Genomic DNA, 8,680 nt, shown 5'->3' with positions numbered 1-8,680 from the left:
TTTTATTTTAATTTCAAACGTATCATATTAATTAAGTACGGGGTTTTACAGATACAATGTGTATTGGACTCCATGCTCCGCTCATTGCATGGACCTGATGTTTGAAGATATCGGAAAGAGAGGGAATGTCGCTGCCATCGTTAAGGCAGCTAGAATGATATCAAAGTTCATCTAAAATCACGGTCAACTACTATCCAATCTAAGAGACATTTCCCCAGGTGAAATTGTGCGTCCTGGGACGACAAGGTTCGCTACGAACTATTTGGCTCTTAGAAGTCTTCGCGAAAAAAGAGCTGCGCTGAAGCAAATGTTTACGAGTCAATGGTGGGATGAGCACAAGCTAGCTCGTACGCAGACATGTAGATTTGTTTCGAAGAACGTTTTGTCACAACGATTTTGGCACGGAGTTGACGACGTTTGCAGTATCTTTGAGCCGATGTACAGTTGTCTCCGACTGGTCGATATCGAAGTTCATCCAACCATGGGATTACTATAGTACGTATTCCATGAGATGAAAAAAAGATTGGAAGGACTTTACGGGAAAAAATGGGTTGTTGATATTGTCGAGAATAGGTGGACTAGCCAACTTTGTCATCCCTTACATGAAGCAGGTAACTGTTACGTTTAACATTTTTTAATAGGCTTTACTACTTTAGATTTAGATGTTAGAGTTATTAACAAATATCTATTTTTTGTATGCAGCTTTCTACCTTAATCCAAAGTTACCGTACAATAGAGAGGTTCAAATGGATAGTACACACATGGCAGCGGTGACAAAAGTCTTCGACTTTTTGCACCCACTCGATGATTCTTCTAGGCTAGGACATGAGGTATTTATGGTATTGGTATTTATGCACACGTCTTTAATATTAATTTCTAATGGCATATATTTTTCAAATATATAGTTGTTAGCATTTCGAGACGCTAAGGGAGATTTTTGTCAAAAAAGTGCGATATCAACGATGGGTACTCTAGCAGCAAGTAATACTCGCGCTTTCACTTAATGATTTAAAATGGTTGATAATGTGTATGTAATGTATTTAATGTTGATAATGTGTATGTATTTAGCAAATTGGTGGGAGCTTTATGGAAATGCTACTCCGACATTGCAAAAATTAGCTATGCGAATTCTTTCTTAAACCGCGTCTTCATCAGCATGCGAAAGGAATTGGAGCACGTTTGCATTAGTGCATACAAAGCAGTGGAACCGCCTAGCATACAAGAGGTTGGAGAAACTTGTATTTTGCAGTTACAACATGAAGCTGAACATGAGAGACATGAAGTACAAGTTCGAAAATTCAACGGTGCCTTTAGATCCTTTGGACATGATCGAACGGGCTTTTGAAAGATTAGGAGCCCGAAATGAAGGAGATGATGAGATGTTACACTGGATTGATCCTATTCACTTAGATGATGAAAATCAGAATCCAGATATGCACATTGCTGAAGAGGCTGAACATCTTAGAGTTGATGTCAACCGAGTTCTGAACGAACACGTCCCCCCCCCCCTCTCCCTCCCATCGAGAGACTCAAGACGGTTCAAGTTCTTCAGATGATACCGGTCATGCCTCGGATGATAATGCAGGTAAGATTGCTCTCATAATTTAATAAAACAAGTTTTTATTTTCTAATTCCATTTTTATTATAATCATAGGAGGTGGTGGAGTTGGCGGTGGTGGATACGATCGTCAATTCGGCGGCGGTGGTGGATACGATCGTCAATTCGGCGGCGGTGGTGGATATAGCGTACCACAAACGGACGATGAATACGACCGCATGAATCCAGCCTTTTTTGAGTCAGGATATGGAGGCAATACGTACGGAGGTTTTTCTGATGCAATATCATTCTCTTCTACTAGCAAAGATGTTGATCAATTGTCACAGTTTTTCGGTGGGTTCTCGATTACATCAGAGGACTCAGAATCCTCGCATCCAGTTGAGCCGCATGGCAGGTCTTACATTTATCCTGAGTATGCCATGATAGTCCCAGTGCCCGTGCCTGTCCCCGTCATCCCCGTCTCTCCCCCCATTTTAAGGGATTTTTATCAGCCACATGAGCCCCAACCTCGTATTCATTACCGACCAGGTTTTCCAAAATACTCCATTTATGTTGCATTAGATCATTATAATTACGATCGTCACGTGGAGACTCATATGACTACATATGCTCACATGATGACTTGGTACGAGTATTGCCTGATGCAAGACCAACAACCTCATACATTTCAGGGCCCTCGACACTCTACATACGAGTAGCGACAATGACTGTGAACTCTACTTTTTACTATGCTTTGGTTTGTAGTACACTTATTATATTTTGTGTTGTTTTGTGTGAGAACTCTCTATTATGTGTATGATTATTTGTTTTCTTTATTTAGTGTGACTTTTCTTGAGAACTCTATATTACATGTGTTATTTGTACTCTACTTAGAATTTCATGTCTGGAATTTTGTAAAATTTATTCTAAAATTTATATAGATTGTGTATCCTAAACTTATACAAAATCATAATTAAAAAGTTATTCAAATACCCCGCGGAATACCCTTTTTTGCGGTATATCCCGCGAAATGCGGTATACCACACGGTACGAGATACCCCGAACGTTCATCAAATACCACGAGATACCACGGTACGAGACGAGATACCCCAAAAAAAAAAATTGCGGTACGGCCGCGAGATGCGAGATTTTAATCCTTGCCTTAATCCATAAATGGACTTAAGCAACTCACAAACCTTAGTCTCTTGATCTTCTTCCACGAAACCATCTGGTTGAGCCATATAAATGCACTCGTCAAGATCATAGTTTTAAATTCCGACGAAATTCGCCGAATTTCGGTGGCGGCGCCGCTGCCGGAACATAAACGGCCGACGAAGTAAAAAAAATTTGGTTTATCGTCGTTTTTCGTCGAAAATCGTCGTTTCCTGCTAATGTCGTTTTTAACTTAAAAATTGAAACTAGGCCTTGAACTTGGATTTGAAGCGCTGCCACACGGGTGGGAGGTTCCGAAAATACCACTGAGCTGAGCATCTAATTGGTTATATTATGTATAAGTTTAATACAAGATTTATAAATAAAAAATTTATACTATCATAAACTTAATATAAAAAATAATTAAAAAATAAATAAATTAATAATAAATTTATATAACATTGTAAATTAATTATAAAAATGTATATCACGTAAAACTTAAAAATCTCATCTGGATTTAAGAAATAATATATATATATATATATATATATATATATATATATATATTTGTGTGTATAAATTTGTGTATTGAGTATAAATACGTTATGTGAGATTGAAATTAACAAGTTGTGCGTATTAAAATATTAGATATTAGATTGGTGTATAAATAATTACGTATTAAGATTATACAATATAGTTGTCATAAATCTTAAGTTTACAAATCAAAAGATATATTATCATGTGTATATATATTAATATATTGAACAACAATATTTCCGTTCGGTTTTCCATCGGCATGTCGGTTTTCCATCGAAAAACGGCATTTGAAAACGGCATTTTATTTGCCCTTTTCCACATTTTTTCCGTTCGGTTTTCCATCGGCGTGTCGAATTTCCATAAACCAGGAGGCTCGAAATGGCATCGAAAATGGAATTTTGAACCTTGGTCAAGATTGCCATTCAGGAAGGCAGTCTTGACATCCATTTGCCAGATCTCATAGTCGAGAGCTGCAGCTATGGATAGAAGTATGCGGATGGATTTAAGCATCGCGACTTGCGAGAAGGTTTCTTCATAGTCAATCCCTTCTTGTTGGGTATAACCCTTACCCACAAGTCGTGCTTTGAACGTCTCGACGTTCCCATCCGGACCCATTTTCTTCTTGTATATCCACTTACACCCTACGGGTTTAATCCCTTTTGGAAGGTCTACAAGTTTCCAGACTTTGTTGACATACATCGCGTGCATTTCAACTTTCATGGCGTCAAGCCAAAGGTTTGATTCAGAACAAGCCATCGCTTGGCTATAGGAAACAGGATCATCCATGTCAGAGACGGCTACGAGAGTGTCTCCATAAGACATGTACCTGTCAGAATTTTGAGTAGCCCTCCCACTACGTCGAAGTACTACTTGACGAGGTTCTGATGAGTTAGGTTGTGTTTCAGTTGGAGTAAGCAGATGAGGTAGAAGCTTCCTCACCTAACTTCATAAAGTCCTCCTCAAGGAAACGGGCATTCGTGCTAACGAAAGTTTCGTCGTCCTCGGGACTATAGAATGTGAAACCTTTGGTTTCCTTTGGATATCCAACGAACAGACACAATTCTGACCTACTAGCCAACTTGCTAGTCTTTTGCCTCAGCACGTGTGCAGGGCAATCCCAAATTTTAATGCGGCTTAGGTTTACTTTACGGCCAATCCATCTTTTATAAGGGGTACCAGGAACCGTTTTAGACAAAACTTGGTTTAGAATATATGCTACTATTTTGAGGGCATATCCCCAAAAGGAAAGAGGGAGTGATGAGTAACTCATCATTGATCTAACCATTTCCATAAGAGTTCGATTTCTTCTCTCTGACACTCTGTTTTGTTGAGGTGTGCCAGGTGCGGTAAGCTGAGAAGCGATACCTTCTTCTTTAAGAAAGTCATTGAACTCTCCAGCCATATACTCACCTCCTCGATCAGATCGAATGGTTTTGATCACTTTTCCAGTTTGCTTTTCTACTAAAGCCCTAAAGACCTTAAATACGTTAAAGGTCTCGGATTTGTATTTGAGCAAATAGACAGAACCGTATCTTGAGTAATCATCAGTGAAGGTAACGAAGTATTCGTATCCTCCACGTGCCTATTGACTGAGCGGACCACATACATTAGAATGTACTAGTTCCAGCAACTCAGTGGCTCTTCGACCCTTATCAGAGAAAGTTCACTTAGTCATTTTTCCTTCTATGCAAGATTCAGAAGTGGGTAGTGAACCTATTGCAGAGGCTTAGAGTGGACCATCCCTCACAAGTCTCTTAATCATGTCTAGACTGATATGACCAAGTCTTAAGTGCCAGAGATATGTAAAGTGTGTTAGATCGGAAGGATCGGAAAGTTTGATCCTTTTTTGCTCCCTAACTAGATCTATATCTATTTCGGTGTCTAATAGAGAAGGTTGAGTGGGATAGATGTAGAAAAGAGCATTCTTCATACATGCATCAGTGACAAAAGAATTATCAGGAAACGAAATACGAATTCCATTCTTAATGAACTTTAAACAATAATCTTGCTCAAGAAGATGAGCAACAGAGTTTAAGTTCTTTCCTAAGGAATGAACAAAATAAACATTATTCAAGTTTAAAGTATGGTCTTTGAAAGACAGCATCACAGATCCCACAGCCTTTGCAGACACCAGGCTCCCATCACCCCACTTGAAGCAGAAGTCGCCTTCCTCTAAGCTTTTGGTTTTCTTGAAACCAGTCAAGGAATAACAAATATGGTTAGTAGCAGCGGAGTCAAGAATCCACGTTGATACATTATCACCTACTAAGCATGCTTCGGTAATTAGTACAATACTATGTTCATTTGCTTTGAGATAGGCTGGACAGTTCTTCTTCTCGGCCTTGTGAGGTCTTTTCTTAGATCCAGATGCGGAGGCTTTGTGCTCAGTAGCATGTGCCTCTCCTTGATTCCTCTTTTACTTAGTAAGACCCTCAACAGTAGGATGCTCCTTTATTAGCTCTGTAACGGTGTATTCTAGCTTATTCATGGAGTAGTTCAGCTTGAAGGTATCAAATGATTCGAGAGAGTTTCCAAGATCATATCTATTTTGGTCTCCCCATCAATTTCGGATCCTAGGATTTCCATCTCATTCAGGTAACTAATGATCAGTATCATATGGTCCCAAACAGGAGTCCCCGCCTTCATGCGACAGTTCATAAACTGTCTGACTGCTTGTTCTCTTGCCTGACGCCCTTGCCTTCCAAACATCTTATGGAGATTGTAGAGCATGTCGGCGGAAGTCTCGATAACACGATGTTGTTTTTGCAACATATTCTTCATTAATGCTAAGATATAGCACCTCACAATCTCATCGGATCGGGGCCAGGCCGCCAAGGCGTCTTTTTCCTCTTGTGTTGAATCATCATTCGTTTGAGGACAGGGGGTGGTGAGTACCCATTTGTGCTTGTTAACGGTAAGGACAATGTCGAGGTTACGTTTCCAGTCGATGTAATTTTCACCTTCGAGTTTATTCGAGGAAAGAATGGTTGAGAGAGGGTTGAGAGACATATTGCCTATAAGAGTTGAAACACGTTTATGATAAGTCTTTGGTTTAGGATTTAAGTTTTTAACATTTGATAAAATCCAAAGGTGTTATAAACCAAATAATAATTTACTCGCTCAAGAGAAGGCCGCAAAAAATCTCCATTTATAAGTAAATGACACATCATTAATGCTTAGCCAAGATGTCAATACACCAATTTTGACTAGCCACCTTTTAAATTGGTTTGATCACTCACATCTTTTCGCAGAGCCTCACGGGAGGATTAATAGGGATTGAGTCTAAGTGAGCAACCAACCACTTAGTCCAAAAGGTCAACTTTGAAAAAACAATCCCCCAAGAGGAGGCATTGTCTTCATCATCTCACTCTCGAACGTAGCTCATTGACCAATCATCGAAGCAAAAACGCCATAGAGTACTCTCATTGAAGAGAGGGCCACAAGAGTGACTCTTAGTCTCACGTTAATTGCTTCTTTCATTAGTTTCGGGGATCGTGGCTTACAACAACAAGTATAACCCTCCCACTTAGTTTTTGGAGTTGGCACATCGTCTTTATAAGTTCGGAAACAAATTTCCTAGTTATAGAGCGATAGAGTGGACTACTAGAAAGGAATCCTAGATCTTCATGTTCAAGGAACAGCAGTGTTAGTGCATAAAGGCACAAGGTACATACTCGGACATTTTCCTATTTTCTATTCGGGAAAGTGCATGAGGGTGTGAACTTAAACTCACTCGAACACTTGAAAGTTTGAGATTACACATCTTTATTTTTCGGCTTGTCTACGAGGAGACCTCCCACTCAAATTTTCAAGAGCATATAGATTTTGAACATATGTGATATAGATATAGTTTTGAAAACATTTTGAAAATTTATTTGATTTGGATGACAAAATATTTTCAAGTTTGAAAACGAAAACGGTTTTTCAAAATTCAAACTAGTTTTGTAAAAATTCAATTTCAATTAAACTTTCACAAATCAAAACATTTTAATCTTTCACATTATGTTTATAATCTTAAAAAAAACAACTTTTCTCAAGAAAATTTTCTCATTAGAGTTCTATAACTAATGGTAGTGGGGTTGAAAATCCGGAATTATAAAAAACTGGACTTTCGGAACAGCCGCGCACCTCGGAGTAAAATCGCCATAACTGGCGGCTCCGATGTCCTTTTCACCTAAAACAAATTGCATTAGAAAGAGGACAAACAGGCCTTTAATTTGATTAAATAATCATTAAATTTCTAGTTTTGATCTGACAGTTATGCCACTTTTACTGCGGGTTTTCTCGAATTCGAAGAAAACTGGAAATAATTAAAGTTCGGACTTTGAGTGAGAAAAAAGAATCGAGTGTAACGGAACATTTTAGGAAGTTGTTAAAGCTTTTATTTGTTTTTTATTAACATAGTAACAACAAGCATAAAATGAATCAAGTAAATAAAAGAAACTAGTAAAACAAGATAACTAGTCACAAAAATTTACCGAAATTTCTCAAACTTTAAAAACACGTTTTTCATTACTAAAATTAAAAACATTTAGAACTGATTCTAATGTGTTTTAATAACATCCCAAACTCATAGAAAATCAACATCATTTTTAATTTAAAGGCATGAGCAATAAATTAAAAAAAAAAATCTTAGAAAACAATTCTAACTTGTCACAAAATTAGTAAACTTTCTAAAACGATTTTCAAGCTCATAATTTTATTTACATTTACATGCATATCTTTGACCATAGTTCTGATACCATTTGTTGGAACTGATCTAGGGTTAAGAAAAGATTTAAAGCTTCGAGCAAGCGGCGGAATTTAAAAATTTTCTTTAAAACAAGTAAAACGTTTTTACTAACCTAGACAAAGAGCAAGTACATATAAATTAAAACTATTGATGAGCATTATATGTTTACTAACCTTTGAGAAGCTTGAACGTTGAGAAGCCTTAGGATGGTTGAAACGTTCATCTCCCCTCGCAGCACGTCTCTCTTCTTTCCTCGGGAACTCGAGCAACCACGAAAGTTTCTATTACAATAATCACTCAAGAAAGAAAGGAATTAGTGTGTGGGCACTTTTTAAAGTCTTAAAGTCTTAAAGACGACGCAAGAACAAGTCTTAAAGTCGAAGAGCTAAAACACTAGGTCAAATGTGGACCTAGGTGCCAAAACAAAAACGAAAGAAAACTTAGAGAGAGAGAGAGAGGATCGGCCAAGAGGTTCTAGAGAGAGAAGCTCTCAATCTCTAAAACTTTGGAATGAATGAAATGAGAGGAATGATGGCTCTATTTATAGGAGACGTTTTACCTTCATAAAGGTAGTTTCCTCTTTTATAGAATATCACATATTCAAGAGCAAATATTCCTTATTTCCTTCTCTCATTTGGACGTGCAAGGTAAGTCTTCTAGAAGCAAAATTGTTTCCTCTTTTGCTTGCCTTCTCCTTGCCTTGGCCGTGTGGTTTGTTTCCT

This window comes from Urtica dioica, chromosome 3 (genome assembly GCF_054948205.1).
Source record: "Urtica dioica subsp. dioica isolate 48M chromosome 3, U.dioica_male_clone48M_v1_H2, whole genome shotgun sequence".
Taxonomy (NCBI): domain Eukaryota; kingdom Viridiplantae; phylum Streptophyta; class Magnoliopsida; order Rosales; family Urticaceae; genus Urtica; species Urtica dioica.
The sequence above is the reverse complement of the archived record's forward strand: the minus strand, read 5'-3'. Positions refer to the sequence as shown.